Genomic DNA, 25,203 nt, shown 5'->3' on the forward strand with positions numbered 1-25,203 from the left:
TGACGATACGAATATTACGTCCGCTGGGTTTAGAAAACCAATCCCCATTTACATAGCGCTTCTTCCATTCTATTGCAATCTTCCTCCGATTTATTAATTCTAAGATTTCAGTGTATTTTTGAAAAGTGGATTGATCAACTAAAACCCAGTGACGATACGAATATTACGTCCACTGGGCTTAGAAAACCAGTCCCCATTTTCAAAGCGCTTCTTCCATTCTACTGCAATCTTCCTCCGATTTATTAATTCTAAGATTGCAGTGTATTTTTGAAAAGTGGATTGATCCACTAAAACCCAGTGACGATATAAATATTACGTCCACTGGGCTTAGAAAACCAGTCCCCATTTACAAAGCGATCCTTCCAGTCTACTGCAATCTCTCTCCGATTTATTAATTCTAAGTTGGTGTATTTTTTTTAAAGTGGATTGATCAACTAAAACCCAGTGACGATACGAATATTACGTCCACTGGGCTTAGAAAACCATTCCCCATTTAAAATACCTGGTACTATAGTTGATACACTTACCGTATCGCTGTAACTGGATCGCAATTTATTGCCCTTTGAATTCTCTGCCCACCCCTTTGGAAACACGGCATAGTGGTTCTGGTGTAAAGACACGCAGCGATTGGGCCAGCTAAACCCAGTGATGTTTTGATGATCAAATCCACTGGAGTTACGTTTAATCCAATTGCTGAAGGTATTTTTCGAGTGATTTTAGGCATATTAAAGCAAATTTGCAAAAAAGTTTTAAGCGATTGCTTGTCATATGCCAGTTTTTTCGTACCTAAAAATATGGGGCAGACGGAAAAATCAGTTTCAAATGTTTCAATATTAATATTTTCAGAAATTATATTAAATAATATGGTAAATTGGTTTCAGAAGTCAAAAGGTCTTTTGCAAATAAATTGATGGTAACAGTTTTCTTTATGGTATAATTTTCACTTCTAGAGTTATTATATTCAGAAATCTATTTGTCATATGCCAATGAAAAGTTGCAAGTTGCTATAGTCAACCAAACCCAGTGATGTTACTTAAATTACTTCCACTGGGTCTGGGGATCCAGCTGACACAGCTCGGCGGTGAAACGATTTGCCAGACTCACTTGAATTTCTGTAAAACAACGCAACCTAATTGACAAAAAAAATCTTGGAAAAACTCGATTGCTGACTATTTGCTGACAATTCTTGAATGGTGATAAGTTTAATTGGTTTTCTAAAATCACATGAGAACGAGTCGTAGAAAATACCCGTTCTCATGTGACAAATGTCAATATGCGTTTGAAATTAAACGATGTGGCCCACTTGCGATCTGTACAGGCTCAGCAGTTGTGTACAATTTGATGACAATGTTACATTTGAATTTTTGTAAAATACCACAAATTTTTAAAATTCGTCTTACCTAAGAGTGTGGATAAAATCAGCGCCTTGATGTAGGTAATCTTGCAGCATCTGGTGGCGACTGTATCGGACGATAGCAGTGGCAGCTTGGTAACGATGATCTAGCTTTATGAAGTTATACAGCACTCATAAGCAGGAACATCGCCACCAAGCGTCCAGGCCGTGTTTGGTGACCAGAACTGAATACACAAGAAGCTTCTCCACCTTCCTTTTCCCCATTTCCTTCGTCATTATCCCACTGGTTCCGGGGGTTGGTATTCTTGTGCGTTGATCACATTAAAAAAGACACTAAGAAACAGCATGCTGTTTTACTACGATGATCAAGCTTTACGACATTAAATACACTCATAAGCAAGAACATCGCCGTCAAACGCTTATACCACATTATTAAAACTGGTCAATGGCTTTGTTGATAAATGCGTTGGGTTGCTGGAAAAGTCCTCCATCATTCCACAAGCAAAATAAATTCATACAAATACTGTTATTGATATTGACATACTGATATTGCCGCATTTCGTCATGATATCTTTAAGAAAAAGAATATGTATTCTCGATATATTAATGGATCGGCTCATGCAGAACGTTGATAATATCGATGACGTCGCAGTCCAAGCGCGTGCGACTCGAGTGTATGATCTAGTCACCTGTTGAATTGTGAACGGTGAACTACAACCAACACCCGGGCAGCCGGGCTCCTAGACACTTCTTTACTAACTGTGAAGACCGGAACACTTCGGAAACAATGTTTACTTGGCCTTCTATCCTATGTTATACTTCGGAAACTATGTTTATTTGGCTTTCTATCCTCTGTCGTTGAGATTTGGGTGGAATCCCTAGGATGAATCTAACCCGGTGAAGATTGTATAATACTTCTACCGCATTTAATCCATCGAAGGGTTGTCACCATTGCTATTAGAAGTTTCCAAATGCTACAAAGTACGTAAATCTACAGATCATTTTCAGAAAATTTTCTAAAACTACTCTACGAATAATTTAGTAAACAGTTTGTTAAAATGTCATTTTTGGAGAAAACACGGATGGCGGAACCTTTTAACCGATATGACCAGTACAAACTAGTAAATTAATTAGTTTATATATGGGCATGACGGCGAAACCATTCCTATCTGAATCCTGATGCTCTTCTCTCTCTGCATACCCATCTGAAGACATTTTGTGTTTTTGATTATGTTTTTCATTAAATCGATTTAAGTGTGGACCCAAATCAGTACTTTGAGGAAAGCCAGAATAAAAAAGAAAAAACTGTTTATTATGATGATAGCTATCCACCGCGATTAAGCAAATTTACCCAGTGATTAATTTGACCAAAACCACTGAATAAAATTCACCCAAACGCAATAGAAATTTTTGTTTTAATACATTTTTGAAAACAGCTTAAAAAAAAAAATTTCGCACAAATTAAATTATTATCTTTATTGGTTTTTGATGCCCTTGAGTCTAGCCTAGAAGGTAACTACAGCTGTGATAGCATATTTTAGACCTATCACACCGGCAGTTCCTTCTAAACATGACATTTCTTCTTTATTATGTCCATTTTCTATCAAAATTAAATGTGTCTGTGGTTTTGTAAGACATTTTTGCTAGATTTTTTTCTGGAAGATATAGGGCCACAGCATTCATTGATAGCCTAGCTTTATGAAATCAATTTTCCAATCATAAGGTAGACCACCAAAGTATAATGTGACCCTGAACTCGTAAAAACGTTTTATATCTCCATGAAATTCGTCTAAAAAATCTAAAAATACATTGTAATCAGTCAAATAAAAAAACCAACTATATTATAATAGTTTTATGTATAATTCATTCAGTGAATTAATTTATTTCTCAAATATTTAAATTTTTATATATTAATGAAATCCTCAGCATGGATGGTCCCAGTGATGATATCATTATCTGTACTTGGAATGTTATATAAAAAAAATATTTGTGATGAAGATATCGGCAAAGACTTTTTACAGATTTTAAAAAATATTTGCAAGTGACGAAACGATAAGCTAGAATAGCGTTATAATATATTACTTGCTTGCCTAGCGAATAACAAAACAAAATAGTATGCGAGGAGCATTTTTTAAGGTTAAAATACCATAAAATCGAGGCGAGTACCGTGAGCTGATGTTGAAATCCACGATGGATGTCATAGCACACTAAGGATTAATGCAGATAATTCTCTCAAATTTATTAAAAATGTAATTGAAATCGACGCAATATTTAGTTAAACTTATTTCAGTCAAAAGAAAAATGGAGAAAGTGAAAAAATAAAATATTTATACAAGGAAAACTGCGAAGACACAAGAAAATAAATTTAATAATATTATTAGTAATATTCTCAAATTAGTTGAAAACGTTATTCAAATCGATGAAATAATTGGTTTAGATTATTTTTGTCAAAAGAAAAACGGAATAAGTGAAAAAATAAAATATTTATGCAGTGAAAACTGCGAAGACAAATGAAAAGAAATTTAATAATTAATAGTAATATTCTCAAATTAGTTGAACACGTTATTGAAATCGATGTAATAATTAGTTTAAATTATTTTAGTCAAAATAAAAATGTAGTAAGTGAAAAAATAAAATATTTATACAAAGAAAACTGCGAAGACTCAAGAAAAGAAATTTAATAATTAATAGTAATATTCTCAAATTAGTTGAACACGTTATTGAAATCGATGTAATAATTAGTTTAGATTATTTAAGTCAAGATAAAATTGCAGGAAGTGAAAAAATTAAATATTTATACAAGGAAAACTGAGAAGACTCAAGAAAAGAAATTTAGTAATTAATAGTAATATTCTCAAATTCGTTGAGAACGTTATTGAAATCGACGTAATAATTAGTTTAGATTATTTTCGTCAAGATAAAATTGTAGTAAGTGAAAAAATTTAATATTTATACAGTGAAAACTGCGAAGACAAATGAAAAGAAAATTAATAATTAAATAGTAGACTTACCAAAAATCGCTGCTATAGTCTCCAAAGACACTTTAATAAAATAATTTGAAAATATTAAGCACTTTAAAGGATAAATATACGTTGAAGATAATATATTAATTTTGACTCAACACTTCACAAAACTTTGGAAGACATGTTGCTCTGTCGAACTGTAAACTCCGAATGATTTCCTTGGGGCTGTTACGGGGCTTATATAATAGGGTTGCGGTATAAACATTTTGAAATTTCGAAATGATGTGGAGGGGGTATAACAGGGAATGATTCATAAACGCTACCTTATGGTTTAGGTAATAATTGTTTCAATTTAGTAATTTTCGAACTTTCGCATTCTTCAAGGAGAAATTATTTGAAATTTAACAATTTTCAATATTTGTGTTATTGATTTTTACGTAACAGATTTTAATTTTGTAATATAATAGATTTATTTAGAGATGTACAAACTTTTCTGTGGATAAGATTAAGAAAAATACGTTTTTGATGGTTTAGGCATGTAGAATGGATGAACGCAAAAATAAGTGTAAATAGAATATTATGAAGTGGAAGTTAGTGATAGAAGAATTCGGATGTAGTGAAGCAAATGCTTGAGGGGGGCCATTTAGTTTGAATATCAGAATAGTATGTGTGAAAGTGAATGAAGCAAGGAATGAGTGCCAGAACAGGGTTGTCTATTCTCTCTGCCTACCCCTGCGGTAAAACGGCATGATGATTAGTTACTTCATTATATTAGCACAAAAGTCAACAGATGATGATTTAAAAAAGTTAGTAATTGTGAAATAACACAAACAATTTTGAATTAAATTGACTTGCGCACGCCGGGATTTTAACCCGCGACCTCCGGATGACTAGTCGAGAACTTTACTCCTCGATTACCGATGCAGTCAAAAATCGCCATTCTGGGTATTTGTTTTGTTTTGACGGCCGGCATAGTCCAGTGGTAACGCATTGGACTGCCATTCCGAAGGTCGCGGGTTCGAACCCGGCGTGCGCAAATAAATTTTATTTCATTAATTTGTGTTATTTCACAATTAATTAATTAAAATAATATACACGGTGTCCGGAAACTCGTAGTACAAGCGGGAAACTGGAGAATCTACACCACATGGGGAACCCAAAAAAACATAAAGTTTTTTGATTTGAGCATTTTCAAAAAAAAAAAAAAAAAACCAAAAAAAAATATTTTTCGGCTATTTTAGGGTTAAAGTTTTTTCTGGTGTTAAGGGTTGAATAACAGATGTTTTAACCCTGCAGAGCAGAAATATATTATGATTACACCGGGTTAAATGAAGGGTGATTTCAAAATAATGCTTCAAATCCGAGTTTCTTCATTTGTTTTACTTTCAAATAGTTTTAATTAGTTGGGTACTTTGATCTTCAGTGATAATTTATAAGAATTTGATTAAAAAAAAAAAAAAAAAAATCAACTTCAAACTCGATTTACTCGATAACGAAAGCTCAAATAAAAAAAAAATATACTACAAAATCGACTCCAAATGTGATGTAGATTCACCAGTTTCCCGCTTGTACTACGAGTTTCCGGACACCCTGTATAGTATATTTGCGGCACGTTCCAGAGTGGAAGATACAACCAGTATCGCCCTGGTGTAAGACCACCATTCAGAATTGAAACGTTGCTCCAAATGGCTTTAGCCGTGTTTAGTGACTAGATCTGAATAGCCAGGTACTTCCCCACCTTCCTCTTTCACTTCCCCACTTACCTTCAGCCTCACAACATCCCCCAATTGGGGATGCCATAGTCTCACTGGCTCCAGACGGGAGCAGTTGGGACTCTTGTGAGGTATTCACTATAAAATAAAAAATAAAAAAAATTTGGGACTCATAATGCACATAAAACTTACGAATGGAATTTCGCAAGTAATGAAACAAAAACCACGTTAAATAGGTTATACAAGTTAGGTTGATAGTTGATAGGTTAGTTTTTTTCATCGAATTGGTGTACATTATGAATACCAAAAAATATGCTTTAGATAAATTGAAGGTTTTCCTATCGTTTCGCGTGGGAGAATACAAATAAAATAAATAGCTCAGTAAAAAATATAAATGTAAACTACTAAAAAATATTTTTTTTCAATAGAAATGTATGAACGCGTAAAGGAAACAACTTTAAAAAAATACAGTATTATAGCTAAGATTATCTGTGACAGTTTCACTATATTAACTTTTTTGATTTCTTATAAAATTATTTTCAAAATAAATAAAAATCAGTTTTGTGTTTGAAATCAAATGTTTCTAGACTCCATTTGTCAAGCTATTTTAGTGCCTATAACCTACAATGTAAGGTATACCATGAATATACACATTTTTGACTTGTAGCTTCCTCTAAATGATAATTTATATCACTTTTTCGGTTTAATAAACTAAGTTTCGGAAGAAAATTTAATTTCAGACATTCGCTTGTATTTACACTAATATTCCGGATATTCGCAAGTGAGATTTTGTCATTTCGAAATGACTCATTTTGAAATTTGTTAATTAAAATTGTTCACTTATTGAAAAATAATAACAACCTTCACAACTTTCTCTAATAGCATTATTATATGTAAGGTTACCTACTACCTGTCAAGCGACTAATTACTATGTGGACACCTTTCTATTGTGAATAAGGGTAAGATATTGCCGCTTACATCATTAGAAGAACAGGTATGCCAATAAATATTGCAGGGAAATATAATGCTCAACAGGTGATTACCTGATAACAGACTTTATGAATCAATTCTTTGGAAGTAGGTATATATTATATTTTAAATGATTCATAATGTATTTCTGTATGTGTGTTATTTCACATTACCTTAGGTTACTAACTAACTCCGTAAGGGTAGGCAGAGATGATACACAGCCAAACAACATAAAATTAAAAATATCAATAGTGCCGTACCTTAGTGGTATAAATTAGATTAATATAGGAATTTGTATCTGGAATTCCACAAGAGACTGATCTTGGACCCTTTCTATTTTTCATTACTTTATTTTTATTTTTATATGAGTACCGCCAGAGAGTCCCGACGGCTCAAAAACTTCTGGAGCCATTGAGACTATGGCATCCCCATTTGGAGTATATTTTGAGGCTGAATATAGTGGGGAGGGGAAGGAGTTGGGGAAAATGAAGATGGGGAAGTGCCTGGCTAATCAGATCTGGTCACCAAACACCGGCTACAGCCGTTTCAAGCAAAAATTCTGTTCTATATGGTGGTCTTACACCAGGGCAATACTGATAGTATCTTACAATCTGGAACGTGCCGCAAATATACATTATATTATTTTTAAATGATTTAATCGTGAAATAACACATATTAATCAAACACAATTTACTTGCGCACGCCGGGATTTGAACCCGCGACCTCTACTTTCCAACCTTCCTCTTTCTCATCTCCTTCCCCTCCCCACTTCCTTCAGGCTCACAACATACCCGAATGCGGATGACATACTCTCACTGGCTTTAGACGGTTGGGAAAAGTTGGGACTCTTGTGCGGAAAAAAAATCTAATTGAATTTCAATTTTTTTTCGTTATCGAATGAATGCAAATCTTGAAAGTTGAAATTAACCCACTTCCCGACATATGATCGAGCTGAAACTCGGCAGACACGCTAGTTGTCGATGACAACATATTATATATCACGGACGACATTACAGCAGTTAATATATAGTAAATAAATATCGGTCCTATTCGATCTGCATTTTTGCGAGATTGGTAGAGTTGCCGAATCCAGTTACTGTGTAGGAAAGATCAGTCCGCAGTCAAATCATTTTATTTTTATTTTTTTAATGTTTTAAATGACATTTAAATTTTTTTTTTTTAATAATTAATCGTATTTATATATTATCTCCCATTCAAAACATCTTCTTCTTCTTTTCGTACGCTTACTCCGGCGATTAAAATGGATTAGAGATTTGGGATAACCATTAAAACGGTGACTAAAAGAAGTCATTAGTTAAATAGGTTCCGGTCACAGGGATAGTCCTAATGACCTAATTCCTTTGTAATCACTGTATGTATTGTTATTGTAATTGTTATTACATGCCCATTAGTAGATATACAGGATGAGTCATCTATCTAATGACTCATCGTAACTTTTCTTTTAGAAAGACACCCTTTAATAGGAATGTTCGCGCGGCATTTGTCATACAAAACTTAAATTTGTATTTAAGGTCAAAATACTTTACCAAACTGATTTATTATTATTTTTTTAAATCAAAATTTATGTCAAATATCTAGTCTATAATATGGGCTATTGAAAGAATTACATTTTTAATGATTTTGGCTGTGAGTCTGTGAGTTAATGATAGTTATTTTGCCCTGCTATGTAAATATAATCAAATAACAAAAAATAATTGGTTTAATTATAAATTACTAATTTAGCTTAGCCCACAAATTTGTCGTGTATAAATTAAGGATTCCACCAAAAAACTTACTTATAAATTGTTTGGGGTAAATATACAATTCCGTAGTACATTTTTTTAATGTATCTCATAATGTTTAGTTAGTGTTAGCAATGTAAGCGTCCGAAAATATTTTTTTACGACTTGATTACAAAAAATCGACTTTTCTCTACTTTCTATAAATATAATATGCATGTATTATATATGTAAACCTTCAGGAAAAAATTGTCTAAATGATAGTAAACATGCTATCAAAATCCGTTGCGTAGTTTAGAAGAACTAAGTGCAGAAACATAAAGTTTAGTCAGCTTTATCAATCTAAGCGTTCGATAATATTATTTTACGACATGATTACAAAACATCGACTTTTCTCGACTTTCTATAAATATAATATGCATGTATTATATATGTAAACCTTCAGGAAGAAATTTTCTAAATGATAGTAAACATCCTATCAAAATCCGTTGCGTAGTTTAGAAGAACTAAGCGCAGAAACATAAAGTTTAGTCAGCTTTATCAATGTAAGCGTCCGAAAATATTATTTAAGACATGATTACAAAACATTGACTTTTCTCTACTTTCTATAAATATAATATGCATGCATTATACATGCAAACCTTCAGGAAGAAATTGTCTAAATGATAGTAAACATGCTATCAAAATCCGTTGCGTAGTTTAGAAGAACTAAGCGCACAAACATAAAGTTTAGTCAGCTTTATCAATCTAAGCGTTCGATAATATTATTCTACGACATGATTACAAAACATCGACTTTCTATAAATATAATATGCATGTATTATATATGTAAACCTTCAGGAAGAAATTTTCTAAATGGTAGTGAACATCCTATCAAAATCGATTGCGTAGTTTAGAAGAACTAAGCGCAGAAACATAAAGTTTAGTCAACTTTATCAATGTAAGCGTCCGAAAATATTATTTAAGACATGATTACAAAACATAGACTTTTCTCTACTTTCTATAAATATAATATGCATGTATTATATATGTAAACCTTCAGGAAGAAATTTTCTAAATGATAGTAAACATCCTATCAAAATCCGTTGCGTAGTTTAGAAGAACTAAGCGCAGAAACATAAAGTTTAGTCAGCTTTATCAATGTAAGCGTCCGAAAATATTATTTAAGACATGATTACAAAACATTGACTTTTCTCTACTTTCTATAAATATAATATGCATGCATTATACATGCAAACCTTCAGGAAGAAATTGTCTAAATGATAGTAAACATGCTATCAAAATCCGTTGCGTAGTTTAGAAGAACTAAGCGCACAAACATAAAGTTTAGTCAGCTTTATCAATCTAAGCGTTCGATAATATTATTCTACGACATGATTACAAAACATCGACTTTCTATAAATATAATATGCATGTATTATATATGTAAACCTTCAGGAAGAAATTTTCTAAATGGTAGTGAACATCCTATCAAAATCGATTGCGTAGTTTAGAAGAACTAAGCGCAGAAACATAAAGTTTAGTCAACTTTATCAATGTAAGCGTCCGAAAATATTATTTAAGACATGATTACAAAACATAGACTTTTCTCTACTTTCTATAAATATAATATGCATGTATTATATATGTAAACCTTCAGGAAGAAATTGTCTAAATGATAGTGAAAATCCTATCAAAATCCGCTGCGTAGTTTAGAAGAACTAAGCGCAGAAGCAGACAGACACAAATTGCGAATTTGTTTTATAATATTTAAAGATTATACTATTTTTTTTAAAATAATTACTATAAACATAATTCATTTGTGAAAAAACAAAGTTCCCATTCGAATAATGGATTTTATTTAAAACAGCTACAGCTTTGAAAATAATAGATATATTTAAAAAAAAATTTTACGTAACCATCCCTTAGCTATAAAATTGCTGTCTGAAATTAAGCCTAATTTTGTAATACAGTTCCATAAACTGAAGTTAAAGTTGGGTAATTTAGTGATGTTTTATGTTTTAAGAGAAAGCTACAAGCCAAAAATGTGTATATTCTTGGTATACCTTATATTTTAATGCATAAGCATTAAAATCGCTTGACAAACGGAGTCTAGAAACGTTCGATTTCAAGCAAAAAACTGCTTTTTATTTATTCTGTAAATAATTTTATAAGAAAGCAAAAAAGTTAATCAAGTGAAACTGTCACAGATAATCTTGGCAATAATACTGTATTTTTTTTAAGTTGTTTCCTTTACGCGTTCATACATTTCTTTAAAAAAAAAAATTTTTTAGTAGTTTGTATTTATATTTTTATTTGTAATATATTTTTTATTTGTATTCTACTCAAGCGAAGCGATAGAAAAACCTTCAATTTATCTAAAACATATATTTTGGTATTCATAATGTAGGTAGGTACCTATTCGTTATAAAGATTAATCAAAACAGTGATTTGGCACTAAGCTTCGCCTTAACATTGGACGTCAGAGGGTATTTTTTAAATAGTAAGGTAAAATAAACATAACACAAAAGTAATACAAATAAAAATAACTGTTTTTCTAAGGTTATGAAACAAATAAAATTTTAACTAAAATTCATTCAGAAGTGAAGAAATAATCTAGGATAATAATAACACACTTGGCGCTCCGCGTACGGTGATTGTGTTGCTATATCGTCGGCTTGGCGGCAAAGTCCACTAAGTCCCGTTTTTTCTATGAAATGTTTTTTTTATGAAAAACGTTTTTTTTATGAAATGACTTAAAAAATCGTCCTCTTTCGACTGGCATACTCCGTTAAGTTGTATATTTAATCGTTTTTGATTTGAACATATTTTTAAATTCACACTAAGTCATAAATCCGATATTATTGGCAAGCAAAACACATTAAGTCAGACATTATACTCTAGGCGAAGGGCTCCATCTAACAAAACCGACGACGTTAGATTTTTAAAAGTGAAGCAACATATTGTATTTAGATTCCAAACTAACTATTGCAAAAATGCATGCGCTGTATGAAAGGAAGTGTATAGAAGACGGTGATGACAATCCTGTTAGTCTTATAACTTACCGAAGAATATTCTGCCAGAACTATAACTTGTCCTTCTTCAAACCAAAGAAAGATTAATGCGTCACCTGTACAGTATACAACAAGGCCAGTGCCCCAGAAAAGGAAACCCTTGAAGATAACTACCAACAACACCAAAAAAGGAAAATCTGCACCCATGAAAGCCAAAGAGGAAGATAAGAAAAGAGCTATTGAGGATTCTACTTTCATGTCTATAACATGTGACTTGCAAAGTGTTTTGCAATTACCTTGCTCCCAAATGAACTTACTTTATTATTTGCGGAAGTTAAATTTGTATAATTTTACAATCTTTGAAGCGGCACCTTCAAATAAAGGTCTCTATTACCTGTGGACAGAAAATAACGGAAAAAAGGGTAGTTGTGAAATTGGAACATTCATGGCCCTCTATTTAAAACAACTCCCACCGCAAATCACTGAAGTATCCATATTTTCAGATGCTTGTGGTGGACAAAATAGAATAATACAAATTTCCGCGCTGTTCCTGCATTTTGTCCAAAACACTTCCATGTGTGTTATTGAACAAAAAAATTATTGAAAGCGGTCATTCATTTATGAAAGTAGACTCAATGCATAGTGCAATTGAAAACAAAACAAAACATTTGGATATCTTTAGTGTGCACGAATGGATCAACGTTTTTAAAATGGCTCGATCTTACAAACCAAAAAATAAAAAGCCTCCATATGAAACTAAAGAAGTTTTATTTACAGATTTTTTAGATCTGAAAAAGTTGGTTGAAATGACAATAAAAAAATAAGAAGGTTGATGAGGATTCCAACATTGTCAAATGGCTAAAAGTTGAATGCTTCCGATATCATAAAAAATTACCAAACATTATAGAATATCGGTATGACTATTCCAGTGACTACAAGAAGATTTCCGTTGCCTCCCTTTCAAGACCAATTAGAACTAAAATAACACGTGCACAGATCTAAGAACAAAGCAATGTTATTATATCAAAGCTTTATACAAAGCCCATTCCAATATCAGTCGCAAAAAAGAATGAGCTGTTAAAACTATGTAAGACCAATATTATTCCACCAGCCTTACATAACTGGTATGAAAATAAACCATGTTTAAGTAGCATCAATAATGTAGCTCCCGAGACCAGCTTTTCTGATTCCGATCCTGAAGATGAGTAGAGTGTACCGTACCTACATGTCTACACGTATACCCATCCCTTAAAAGCCTTTTTTATTATAATAAAATATTATGAATGTGTCTTTCAGTAAACACCAATAATGATTGGAAATTATTATTATTTTTATTTGTAATAAAAAATAATAAAATTTGTATTGCATTCTTGGTTTTCGTATTTATTTCTACTAAATATTACAAACATTGCTTATTTTTACGTTGATTAATGTTTTTATAATCTTTTTTATTTCCTCTAAACACACACATTGTTTATTTCTGATATTCGTCATAATATATTTTATGTGATTATTATTATCATAAATATTTCTTTTGTAGCTTTGAATATCTGTATTTCAGTAGGTACCTACAATAATTTGTAATTATTATTATTTTAATAAAAAAACTACCTAATTTTTTTTTTGTCTTAGTTACAAATTACTATAAGAAATAATAATTGGTATTTAATAATTAAATATTATAATTAAAATAATCTTAAAGCTATTTTGCAGCATTGCAGTCAACAATTTGACAATAATCTTAACAAGCAAAGCACACTAAGTCATTATTGACCGGTAAAAACCACTAAGTCCGGCTCATTTTTTTGTAAATCTTTAATTAAAGGTTGCTGTTATTGCTTTCAACTAATATTGTGTATTGATAAGGTATTTAAGGGTTCAATCTAAATTAAAAAATATATATTTTAGAGATATTCATCCACTTATAGCCTTTCCAAAATCGCTAAATATTAAAATGCGATTATCTCAGGATTGTGTTTTAGTGACTTAGTGGACTTTGCCAGTAGGCCGACGATATTATTGTGCGTGGTTATGTTATTATTATTTTTTTTTGCTGGGTATATGACTCAAGCGTTTTCGGGCCTTCAGAACCCAGGTCACCCTTGTGACCCAAATAAAACCAAAAACTGTGGTAAAAAAGTGAAGTAAGATATTACAATCCGTTCAATCCTAGCGTAGTTTTATGAGCGCTTTCGCGGTGTGTTAATTTACCTTTACCTCATCATATTTTCACCCGGAAGTATCAAAATAGTGTTTTTAAAAATACAAAACGAATTTTTAAAAGTTGTTTCCTTTACGCGTTCATACATTTCTATTGAAAAAATATTTTTTTTAGTAGTTTGCATTTATATTTTTTATTGAATATTTTTTTATTTATTTGTATTCTACTCAAGCGAAGCGATAGGAAAACTTTCAATTTATCTAAAGCATATATTTTGGTATTCATAATGTACACCAATTCGTTATAAAAATTAATCAAAATAGTCATTTGGAATTGAGCATGAGAAACTGAGGAAAATAATTTCAATCAGGGCCTATGTCATCTTTGAGGGTGCTGTGTTGAAGGTTTTTTGAGGAGAGGAAGGAGTGAACATGGTTCTTAAATAGAACGAGTCGGAGAAACGACCCATTCTAAATTGAATCGTAGTGAATTATCATGATTGATGTAGAAAATATAACATAGGTACTTTCAGTATTGCCCTGGTGAAGGACCATCATTCGGTATTTAAACATTGTTTGAAACGGCTTTAGCAGTGATTGGCGACCAGATTTGAATAGCCAGGTATCTATTTAACTAACCCAACCTTCGTCTTTCCCATCTCCTTGTGACCATATGATGGCCGACGTGATTCAGCGCAAGTAAAATTCGTTTGACCAATTTGTGTCATTACACAATATTATATTAATTTAAAATATTGTATATATTATATTTGTGACACGTTCCAAGGGCAGGCTGGTTGAGATGGCTTTAGCCGTGTTTGTTGACCAGATCTGAGTAGCCAGGTACTTTCCCACCTTCCTCTTCCCCTCCCCACTATCTCCAGCCTCAAAACACACCCCAAAAGGGGATGCCGTAGCCTCACTGGATCTAGATGGTTTGCGAGCATATAAATCGTAAATACATTATGAATACCAAAAAATATTTTTGTTGTTTGTTTTTGGGGTGTTATGCCGTGTTGCGCTAACTCCTGACCAAAAAATATGCTTAAGATAAATTTAAGGTTTTTCTATCGCTTCGCTTGAGTAGAATACAAATAAAAAATAAATTACAAATAAAAATATAAATGCAAACTACTAAAAATATTTTTTTTCAATAGAAATGTATGAACGCGTAAAGGAAACAACTTTTAAAAAACACAGTATTATAGCTAAGATTGTCTGTGACAGTTTCACTTGATTAACTTTTCTGCTTTCTTATAAAATTATTTACAAAATAAATAAAAACCAGTTTTGTGCTTGAAATCGAACGTTTCTAGACTCCGTTTGTCAAGCGATTTTAATACCTATTATCTACGATATAAGGTATACCAAGAATATACACATTTTTGGCTTGTAGCTTTGTCTTGATTTAAAAAAAATCTTCTAAACCACGCGCTATGTACTGTGAATATCTAGAATTTAAAAAAATACTTACTTTTGTATGCAAAACAGCACAATACTAGATCCTTAACCCGCCTCACGTCGTCGCCCAACCGTGTGTCGATCTGGTAGGTACTCCACTGTTAAAAAATGTATTTAAAAAAATCTAATTCCGTTAATTATGTCACTAAACTTGTAATAAATAAAACTGTATATGTTTAAAAAATGTTTCTGCTTTTATATACTTAAGAGGAAATGCGGAATTAACGGATACATAATAATATATTATTTTATTCAACCGAAAAACGGAGTCGAGACGCCCGATGAAGAGGTGGCACGATCAAGTCAAATACTTGTGTCGGTCCATGTCAAAAGTCAGAATAACAACAGAAGAGTATGTATGAGACGATGTATGAACGTGAATGAAGTAATGATAGTGTGTTTGACGGTATATCCTCTCTGTCTACCCATGCGGGGAACCGGTGTGATGGTTGGTAAGCAAATTAGGCGACTAATTATTGCTTCTATAAATTTGTTATCCTTTGTGCTATGCATAAAAAAAGCTTGTCTTAAAAACATTAGTTTATCGTAAAAAAAAATAATATTTGACAAGTCAAAATATTTCACCAACAAATGTAGATATAATATGTCTCGACGCCATCTAGTGGGAAATTTTAGCACTAACAAAGCCTTTCCTACAAAATAAAGTTGGTTATTTACAGGTGAAAAAATATAATAAGCAGTAATTGTTGATTGAAGTACTTGTACATATTGAATTATTTGGCCTGAGACGTAGCTCAGTGGTTTCAGAGCACCTGACCGGACATTAGAAGGTGCGGGTTCAATTCCCGTTTGCGGCATTTATTTTTACTCGGGAGATATTTTCAATTTGAATTGATATTTCAGGCGACTAATTATTGCTTATAATAATTAGTTATCTTTTGTGTTATGCGTAAAAAACCTTGTCTTATAAACATTAGTTTATAATTAAAAAATAACTTATCTTTAGTATTAATATGTTGATGATTTACATCTACAATGTTATGTTAAAAAACTACATTACATCGACTTTAAGGCGAAGCACTACGTCGTGTAATATTTTAAATTGAGCTGCTATCAATAACGACCCTTACGTAGATGGCGATAAGGTTTAAATTCCCGCTTTACACCATCCGCCTGTTTTGATTTATGCAAGAAAAAAACATGGCCAAAAAGTGCCTTTTATTTTATTTTGTGGATGTTCAGGCATATATATTACATTTTTTTTCGATCATTTTATAAATAACTTAATTTGCCACATTATACAATAAAATCATAACCGAAAATGGGTTCGTAAGTAGGAGATTTTGAACTTTAAAGCAGTTTTCATAGGACTTATACATTATTTTTTTCTGGGCTTATAAAAAGACTTATCTAAAAAATACTCGATTATTTCAAAGGCCAAGATGTATTCTACTCGCAGTATTTATTTAAAGCATCTGAAACATTTCTAGGCGACCAAATTTTCAAACCAAAAACACATGATTTTGCATTACTACGTAGTGATATCGGTCGACTACTTTTCGAGTTACAAAACAAAAGGCTGATTTTTTTAATATATTACTAGCTTACGTGTACCCTGTGTTGCTGGGAGTTATCCTTAGGAGATAGACATATACCACCCTGGACTTTTCTGTAGGCCTTTTTAAGATATACAATTCCGTAGTACATTATTTTGATGTATCTCTTCAAGTTTAGCCAGCGTTAGCAATGTAAGTAAGTGCCCGAAAATATTTTTTACGACTTTTTTACAAAACATCAACGTTTCTCCACTTTCTATAAATATAATATGCATGTATTATATACCTATATAAACCTTCCGGAAGAAATTCTGTAAATGATAGTGAAAACTCTATCAAAGTCCGTAGCGTAGTTTAGAAGAACTAAGCGCACAAACAGACAGACTCGGTTTTATACTATTTAGATAAGATTGAAACATTTTGATAATTTGAATAGGATTTTGTAGATCCAAACATTTTCACAAACGGAAAATTTTAATATTTTCATTTATTTTTGTTTTTTTTACCCAGCGTTTTGACAAGCGAAACATTTTGGCTAGTGAAACTGTTTAGTAAGGTCGAAGATCGAAACATTCTGGCCACTGAAACTGTTTGATAAGGTATCGAAACTTTTTGGCTAGTGAAACTGTTTGATAAGGTATCTAAAAATGTTGGGAAGTGAAACTGTTTGATAAGGTATCGACACATTTTGTCTAGTGAAACTGTTTGATTAGGTATCGGAACATTTTGATATCATTAATTAGTAACATTCTAAAATGAAAAAATACATATTTTCTATTTTGATTTCCTACAATATAAGGAATATGTATATACTTACATATCATAAACAAGTGTATACTTATACATATTATTTCGACAAAGGATCGTTTTGCGCACTTCTAGAAAAACGTTTATACTCGTAGGGCCTTACCAATAACGGTATTTTTAATTTTACACAACTGACGAATAACCATTTGTGTATGGTTAATGGTTGTTTATCAGGTGTGTAGAATATAAGACACTTTTATTAGTAAGGTTTTAAGCTTGTCAAACAGTTTTAAAAGCCAAAATGTTTCGATATCTAATCAAACAGTTTCACTAGCCAACATTTTTCGATACCTTATCAAACAGTTTCACTAGCCAACATTTTTCGATACCTTATCAAACAGGTTCACTAGCCAACATTTTTAGATACCTTATCAAACAGTTTCACTAGCTAAAATGTTTCGATACCTTATCAAACAGTTTCACTAGCCAACATTTTTAGATACCTTTTCAAACAGTTTCACTAGCCAAAATGTTTCTCTACCTTATCAAACAGTTTCACTAACCAAAATGTTTCTCTACCTTATGAAACAGTTTCACTAGCCAAAATGTTTCGATACTTTATCAAACAGTTTCACTAGCCAATATTTTTAGATACCTTATCAAACAGTTTCACTAGCCAAAATGTTTCTCTACCTTATCAAACAGTTTCACTAACCAAAATGTTTCTCTACCTTATCAAACAGTTTCACTAACCAAAATGTTTCTCTACCTTATCAAACAGTTTCACTAGCCAAAATGTTTCGATACTTTATCAAACAGTTTCACTAGCCAATATTTTTAGATACCTTATCAAACAGTTTCACTAACCAAAATGTTTCTCTACCTTATGAAACAGTTTCACTAGCCAAAATGTTTCGATACTTTATCAAACAGTTTCACTAGCCAATATTTTTAGATACCTTATCAAACAGTTTCACTAGCCAAAATGTTTCTCTACCTTATCAAACAGTTTCACTAACCAAAATGTTTCTCTACCTTATCAAACAGTTTCACTAGCCAAAATGTTTCGATTCCTTATCAAACAGTTTCACTAACCAATATGTTTCTCTACCTTATGAAACAGTTTCACTAGCCAAAATGTTTCGATACCTAACCAAACAGTTTCACTAGCCAACATTTTTAGATACCTTATCAAACAGTTTCACTAACCAACATTTTTAGGTACCTTATCAAACAGTTTCACTAGCCAAAATGTGTCGATACCTAACCAAACAGTTTCACTAGCCAACATTTTTAGATACCTTATCAAACAGTTTCACTAACCAACATTTTTAGATACCTTATCAAACAGTTTCACTAGCCAAAATGTGTCGATACCTAACCAAACAGTTTCACTAGCCAACATTTTTAGATACCTTATCAAACAGTTTCACTAGCCAAAATGTTTCGATACCTAACCAAACAGTTTCACTAGCCAACATTTTTAGATACCTTATCAAACAGTTTCACTAACCAACATTTTTAGATACCTTATCAAACAGTTTCACTAGCCAAAATGTTTCGATACTTTATCAAACAGTTTCACTAGCCAATATTTTTAGATACCTTATCAAACAGTTTCACTAGCCAAAATGTTTCTCTACCTTATCAAACAGTTTCACTAACCAAAATGTTTCTCTACCTTATCAAACAGTTTCACTAACCAAAATGTTTCTCTACCTTATCAAACAGTTTCACTAACCAAAATGTTTCTCTACCTTATGAAACAGTTTCACAAGCCAAAATGTTTCGATACTTTATCAAACAGTTTCACTAGCCAAAATGTTTCGATACCTTATCAAACAGTTTCACTAACCAATATGTTTCTCTACCTAGAAGTGCGCAAAACGATCATTTGTCTAAATAATATGTATAAGTATACACTTGTTTATAATATGTAAATATATACATATTCATTATATTGTAGGAAATCAAAATAGAATCTATATATTTTTTCATTTTAGAATGTTACTAATTAATGATATCAAAATGTTCCAATACCTAATCAAACAGTTTCACTAGACAAAATGTTTCGATACCTTATCAAACAGTTTCACTAACCAATATGTTTCTCTACCTTATGAAACAGTTTCACTAGCCAAAATGTGTCGATACCTTATCAAACAGTTTCACTAGCCAAAATGTTTCGATACCTAACCAAACAGTTTCACTAGCCAACATTTTTAGATACCTTATCAAACAGTTTCACTAACCAACATTTTTAGATACCTTATCAAACAGTTTCACTAGCCAAAATGTGTCGATACCTAACCAAACAGTTTCACTAGCCAACATTTTTAGATACCTTATCAAACAGTTTCACTAGCCAAAATGTTTCGATACCTAACCAAACAGTTTCACTAGCCAACATTTTTAGATACCTTATCAAACAGTTTCACTAACCAACATTTTTAGATACCTTATCAAACAGTTTCACTAGCGAACATTTATCAAATCTTTAAAATAAAGTGGGAATCTTAACGACGTAAGTGATGAAGTCGTGCATAAACAATATTCGGTGCGCGGTTGGCATAATGGACGGACCTACAGTCGACTTTGCCCTGGCAGGCATAGAAAATCGACCTTTCCGTGGGGTTTATTTTAATTATTTCTGATGAACGTATTACTAAAATCTCAAATGTTTCTAGAGGGAGTGTTTTGAATGGTACGAGAAGTCGAGGACGCTCATGCGGTACTGGAATGAGATTAGAATTTAAGTCGACATTATGTAGTTTTTTAACACTAACAATGTGGATTTAATGATACCACATGAAGTGAATTATAGAAATAGTCGGTGATGCCCGAGGAAGACATGAATCAAATGATAAAATGACATGGTAAAATGAGACGTAAGGACTTGGAAGTGAATGGTTGAAGAGATCGATGACATCCAAGGAAGATATTGCACGATACAGTGAAACATACACTTATCCAGAGATGTGCAAAATGGGTACCCAAAACCATTTGAAATGCAAAATGGAAATGGGTCAAAACTTTTCCATTTGAAAATGCAAAATGGGTTTTAGAAAAGCATTTCAAATGCAAAATGCAAAATACCTATTTTAAAAATGCATTTAAAATGCAAACTGGTTTCTCATTCAAACAATTAAAATAATTATAGAACAATTTTGTCATTTAATAATGGACATCAATGTAGAACAAACATATTACATTATGGTAAATCCAAAAACACCACGACTACAGATTATGAAACCACAAAAAAATTGCGCGGGACTAATGTTGTCAACGTAAAAACATAGAAACTGCTATCTAACATTTAATATTACAGCGTCATGGCCCCATGTTCAGTATTTGAATCAGTATTTTTTGTAATGGTATCACTCAATTGCCAGGGCTCCTACCAGGGAGCAACTTGACAAATGTAAATTATCTCTCATAGCGAGGTTGAGGACCGACTGATATTTGGGGCTTATGAAAAAAAAGATGAGTGGAGATAGTACGAAGAATGTTGCAAAAAAGCATTTAAAATGGAAAATGCATTGAGGAAAGCATTTAAAATGCAAAATGGAAAATACCCATTTTGCATTTTGCATTTCCATTTGAAATGGATTTATTTGAAATAAAGCATATCTCTGCACTTATCACAATACATTCATATTATTTCCACCTTAAAATGCACCCAGTTGTCAGGAGTAGGTGCCTACTCTAGAATTAATCTAAATCAAAATTAAAGTTTTGTAAGACAAAGGCCGCCAAGTGGTACCTGGTTTATAACGATCTTCCCCTATTATAAAAACATATTTTGAAATTGGAAGTTTCTGCGAATTTCATTGTAAAAAAATTTATTTCAAAGTCAGTGTTTTTTTTCGATCCACATAAAATTTTCGTGTTTCGCAATAATTACTGTTAACCCTTCGAATGCCGGGGGTTAAATGCCAATACACCGGCTGACACTATTTTCGCAATAACTTAATTGTTGTTTTGCAAAATTACGTTTTTGTAAATTTTACCGACTTACCAGATAACTGACTAACTAAACATCAAGCTGTTTCTCTGCGGGGGTAGGCAGAGAGGATGGACCGCCAAACAACTCGGTATTCGCACACACTGCTTGCCTCATTCACATTCATACATACTATTCTATTATACTGACTCTTCCTCGGGCGTCCCCGACTCCTTCTACCATTTAAATTTGCGTCAAATATTCTTTTTACACTCGTTTCTTCGTTCATTAGCTCTATATGCCCAAACCATCTAAGCGTCCCTTTCTTAATCTTAGTCATTACGCTTACATTAGCCTTGCGTTCTTTACGGATCTCCACATTTCTCAAACTATCATACATGGTTTTACCACACGTACACCTCCGGGATCTCATTTCTACAGCATTTCAGTCTATTTTCATTTTTCCTCTGCCAGTTCCTCACTGCCATGTACATCAGGGTAGGTACCAGCACTCCATTGTGGACTGCTGCAAATTATGCTGACAACAACTGCGTTCAGTCCTCCATGAATGGAGTTACCTGCATTTACCCTTCTTTCAATATCTCTGTTAGCCTTCCCATCTCTCTAGAACATACTTCCTAAACACACAAACTCATCCACCTGCTCCAAGTATTCCTCAGCAACAACTATATTGCACACTGTTTTCGTACTCTTTCTTTCAAACACCATTACTTTAGACTTACTTACATTCATCATTAACTCATTCTTTATGCATACTTCATTCGTCCTAGACATGAGAGACTGTAGATCCAATATTGTTAGCAATCAGCACCGCATCATCAGCATACAACAGGCAACATACTTTCAGATTAACATATACTTACTTCCTAATCTGTAGCCATAAAAGTAGTCTTTCAAAATCTCTGTCGGCCTTCCCATCTCAGATACTAGATTACCAGATAATGTGAATTATGTTGAACTAACCAATATAGAAAGAAGAACAAGACAAAAGAAAAAATAATTATACATTAGTACAAAGTTAGTTTTTTATTTTATTTTTTTATATTAACTCCACCCAGGAGGCCCTGAAGAAAATAATTTCCCTCAGGGCCTATGTCATCTTTGGGGATGCTGTGTGGAGGGTCTTTTTGTGGAGAGGAAGGAGTGAACATGGGTCTTGAAGAGTCCCATGTTGTAGGAGGGAGGAAACACAGAGGCCGGCAGTTCGTTCCACAGCCGAGCTGTTGAACTTAAGAACGAATCGTAGAAGCGACCCGTTCTCATGTGACAAATGTCAACCGTGTACAAATGTTGGGCGCGCGTTTGGCGTGTATCCCGACTACGCACCGGTGCCGAAGGGATCAATGACGCTAGTTCCTCAGAGCATCTTCCATTGTAATACCGATAGAACAAGGACAGCATACCTACCTGACGCCTGTGCTCTAAAGATTACAGTCCGTTTGTTAAGATTGGGGAATATATCAAACGGACCGCCCGTTTCTGCACAGAGTCAAGGGTTTTTTTCAGGTATTTAGGGGCTCCGGACCAGAGATGGCTGCCAAATTCGACAGTAGGGCGCACTTGCGATTTGTACAGGGTCAGCAGTTGTGTACTATTAAAGTATCTGCGGGCCCTGTACAGTACGCCCAGCTTCTGAGAGGCCAACTTTACTCTGGCTTCGATGGAGCCCCCGTACCTGAGCTGGTCACTTATAGTTACACCAAGCAAATCTATGGAAGGCCTGTTTGGAAGATTGCTTCCGTTGAAGGAGACTAGATTATCATTTGGATCCCTTTCAGACGTAATCAGACAGGATTGGGTCTTTGAAACATTAAATTCGACGAGATTAAAAAGTGAAAGAAATGAGGAAAAAACAGAACACCCGATATGCAGTGACCTCGTTAAATATTCACTGCTAAAGTGTTTACTTAATACAGCTTTATACTTCAATAGAGGCATATTCAAAATATCAGCTAACATAGCATACGAGTTACAAGTGGTGTGTAATCAATTCTAACAGAATTGTAGCGTAAAACCGTAGTACAATTGTCACAATAATACATACTAATGGTAGGATCATGAAAATGTATCAAAATTAATATATCACGGCTATCCAACTGATAATTAACAATTTTATATAAAAATTTAAGTTCAAAAATCATAATCTATATTTAATCAAGTCTTAAAAGACGCTAGCCTATATATCTGAACTATGTGTCCGACAAAACTTAGGCAACAGACAGCTTACTCTAAGGTCAGCAGATCTAGATGTTAGTAATCGACTAATCGAACTTTCTAGGTCAAATCGAGTCGTTTACTATGATCGCTCTTTTAGTGTAACAGGCCCGCTAATCTGGAATAGACTTCCCTCAGCTCTTACTAATCAACAGAATTTGGCTGAATTTAAACGGGCCTTAAAAACAAAATTATTTAAAAAATCTTACCATTCATAAACTTATTTTCAATATTTTATAAACTTTCTAAAACTTCCGGTAATTGTTTGGTTTCGGTTGCCTCCTTATTTTACCTTTTAAAATGTCTGCTCAGCACATTCTCATTTCTGAGCACAAACTGCCTCCTGTTTTATATAATGTTTTAGTTTTAATATTCTTGTTTTGTCCTGTCCCGCTGTTATTGTTATTCTAAGTTTTGTCATCACTTTGTATAAACAGTGTATTTATTGTTATAATATAAGATCTGTATTGGGTAAGCACACTGTTGGAATAATTTTAAGAACATGATCACTAATACTAAATTACCGTTTTTAAGTTTGTTATAGTTAAGCGCACTTGAAGTGAAACGACACTAAACTGCGCTATATAAATACCATGCTATTATAATAACTATGAATTTTTAAAATTTCTATCCCATATTGTTGCATTAGAACCTATATTAAAAGATTTTGCTCTCTCTCTCTAATGTTTTAAAAATATAATTGAAAACTTTTACAATATTTTTGAGTTTTATTATGTGTTTTATTATTAGTTTTATTAAAGTCGTAGTACTGTATTTACTATATTTCCTATCAGTAACCATCACGCCGTTTCTCCGCAGGGGTAGACAGAGAGGACGGACAAAAATCTTGATAAAATAAAATAAACATGTTTGCAAGTGACGTGAAACGACAAGATACATTATTTCCTTACCAAGAGAATGAAATATATTTTAATATGCTAGGAGCATTTGAGGTTAAATATATATCAACAACATTTGATTGTAGTACTACTAGCAAATCTATGGTGGATTTCTTGGCACTGTAGGGGTTAACAGAGATTTGACACTAATTTTGTGCATTTTTGTCGAGTATGCATTGTTTTGGTTTTGAAATAAGCTTTTATGCATTTAAGCATTATTAATAACAACACATTATTCATTGATTTATTGGGGACTAAATTTCACAATATCGGAATTTGCTATTTCAACATAACATTGTCTGATTTATTTGGTTTTGATTAAACATTGTGTATACATATAATACTGGTACTTCCTCACCTTCCTCTACCCATCTCCGTCCCCTTCCTGTGGGATGTCACAGTCCCACTTGCTCCGGACACTTTTATTTTTTATGTAAATACTGCACAAAAGTCCCAACTGCTCCACTCTCCTACAACAGGGATCTCTTCTATACCCAGATTCAATCATTTA

The 25,203-nt window shown here is 32.8% G+C and overlaps 1 protein-coding gene across 1 annotated transcript in view; it reads left to right on the forward strand.

Annotated features, from left to right (window-relative positions):
- The window catches only part of LOC149416367 (cytoplasmic aconitate hydratase-like), a 102,644-nt gene that overhangs the window by 47,791 nt on the left and 29,650 nt on the right, over nucleotides 1-25,203 (forward strand). The gene's annotated exons all lie outside the window — the stretch shown is intronic.

This window comes from Hesperophylax consimilis, chromosome 17 (assembly GCF_061612785.1).
Source record: "Hesperophylax consimilis isolate HC1 chromosome 17, BYU_Hcon_1.0, whole genome shotgun sequence".
NCBI classification, from domain to species: Eukaryota; Metazoa; Arthropoda; class Insecta; order Trichoptera; family Limnephilidae; genus Hesperophylax; species Hesperophylax consimilis.